Source organism: Labrus bergylta, chromosome 10 (assembly GCF_963930695.1).
Source record: "Labrus bergylta chromosome 10, fLabBer1.1, whole genome shotgun sequence".
Taxonomy (NCBI): domain Eukaryota; kingdom Metazoa; phylum Chordata; class Actinopteri; order Labriformes; family Labridae; genus Labrus; species Labrus bergylta.
Window position 1 is genome coordinate 8455691 of NC_089204.1, and position 2500 is coordinate 8458190.

At 45.6% G+C, this 2500-nt stretch overlaps 1 protein-coding gene across 2 annotated transcripts in view; it reads left to right on the forward strand.

Annotated features, from left to right (window-relative positions):
* smoc2 (SPARC related modular calcium binding 2) overlaps positions 1 to 2500 on the forward strand; it is a 28824-nt gene that overhangs the window by 8900 nt on the left and 17424 nt on the right. The window lies entirely within an intron of this gene.

The window sequence follows — 2500 nt, forward strand, 5'->3', positions numbered from 1 at the left end:
GTGTGTGTGTGTGTGTACGTGTGTGTGTGTGTGTGTCTTTGTAGGCTTCATAAAATAGAGGATGCTCTTTGTATTCAAGCACCTTAATGAAGTGAGTTTGTTAAAAAAAGTCTCACATGATGGAAAATCATTCTTCCGTTTTGTCCCGGGCTTGGTCTCCGTGGTAACATGTCATAGAGGACATCTGGACGAGGCTGCAGCGCCACGACTCAGAACAGAGACCTCCAACCAGGAAGCTGAAAGAGACGAGAGAGCACGAGTGTCTGAATGTAGCTTCAATAGACTGAGGAGTCTAAAAGAATCCAGCAGAGAGAGAGAATACACAGCACACGCACACACACACACGCGCGCACGCACACACACACACACACACACACACACACACACACACACACACACACACACTGATGATAGAGGTTGCAATGTTTAGGGTCCATCAGTATAAATAATTCTATTCACACACCCCCGGCTGGGTTGCTGGAGTAGCTTTGGGTTCAGTGTCTTGCTCAGGGACACTTGGACATGGGACTGCAGGAGCCAGAATGAAGATACAGACCTATCACAGATCAGTGGGTGGGACCTCATTCCCAGAATCAAAATTTAACATCTGCCATATTGCTTGGAGTCTATGCTAACAGGCCCTATGGAGAAAGCTGATAATGCTGATAAAAGTATGTTTCAACTTCAAACTGATATGGATGAAGGTCTTGTGCTCAAATCGGATGTTCGTGGTTATCTCTACGAGCTGCAATATAGTGGCGAGACGGCTGCCACCGACAGGCAGGTCTCGTGTGTCACCAGCCGAGGCATAAGGCCTGCCTGTTGGCGGCGGTGAGGCCGAGGAGCCGGACCCCCCTCTGGGGCTTTAGGTTTTTGGACCGCAGAGAGCAGATACGATGAATCGATAGCTGATTTGTTTTTATCTGGAGAGTCATTATGATTTTGGATTCAAGTCTCAAATTGACATTAATCCATGGCTGCTTTTACTAAATGTACGATATAGCTGCGCTCAGCAGAAGGGTTCCTTGAATTTGTTTTGTTGTTGTACCCCTGAGCCACAGTCGGCCTCTGAGACGGATCCTCGTTTGTTTTTGTGTTTCTGATGAAGAAGAGTCAGTCTCACTTTTTCCAGATTTCTGCTCAGAGCCTCAGAGGACCCAGTTTTTCCACCAGAGCTAAATTAAGAGTTTTCCTCCATCCAGACCATCTTATGACAGTGACACACACAAGCACACACACACTCTCCATGGACAGTCCCTTCTTTTCCTGACAGTTTGCACAGCTGTTGGTGTTTGTGGTCTCAAAGGAGGAGTTTTAACTCTAACACACATGCATAGACAAATTTAAACACACATGAGCTGCACACAAAGTGAAGTATCAGACACACACACACACACACACACACACACACATACACATATAAACACACATGATGTGCACAAAGAGTAAAGATTCAGACACACACTCGTGTGGGGACTTGATCTGAGACTTGGTCTGACCTGAGGACTTTAACAGAGAAACATTCAGAGACATTAGGGACGGTCAGTTTCCTCCAGCATCAGCCCTTCTCTGTCTGAAAAGTTCTGCAGGATAACGTCTTAAATGTAGTCAGTGTTTCTATCCTATACCTATACTATACTATCTCTAAAGTCATCAATGTGTTATGAGGTGTTACCAGTTGTTACCAGGTGTTACCAGGTGTTATGATGTGTTACCAGGTGTAACCAGGGGTTATGAGGTGTTACCAGGTGTACCAGCTTTTATGAGGTGTTATCAGGTGTTACCAGGGGTTATGAGGTGTTACCAGGTTTTACCAAGTGTTATGAGGTGTTACCAGGTGTTATCAGATATTATGAGGTGTAACCAGGTGTTACCAGGGGTTATGAGGTGTTATGAGGTGTTACCAGGTGTTACCAGGAGTTATGAGGTGTTACCAGGTGTTACCTGGGGTTATGAGGTGTTACCAGGTGCTACCAGGTGTAACCAAGTGTTATGATGTGTTACTAGGTGTTATGATGTGTTACCAGGTGTTACCAGGTGTTATCAGGTGTTATCAGATATTATGAGGTGTTACCAGGTGTTACCAGGGGTTGTGAGGTGTTACCAGGTGTTACCAGCTTTTATGAGGTGTTACTAGGTGTTATGATGTGTTACCAGGTGCTACCAGGTGTAACCAAGTGTTATGATGTGTTACTAGGTGTTATGAGGTGTTACCAGGTGTTACCAGGTGTTATCAGGTGTTATCAGATATTATGAGGTGTTACCAGGTGTTACCAGGGGTTATGAGGTGTTACCAGGGGTTACCAGGTGTTGCCAGGTGTTACCAGGGGTTATGAGGTGTTACCAGATGTTACCAGGTGTTACCAGGTGTTATGAGGTGTTACCAGGGGTTATGAGGTGTTACCAGGTGTTATGAGGTGTTACCAGGTGTTACCAGGTGTTACCAGGGGTTATGAGGTGTTACCAGGTGTTATGAGGTGTTACCAGGTGCTACCAGGTG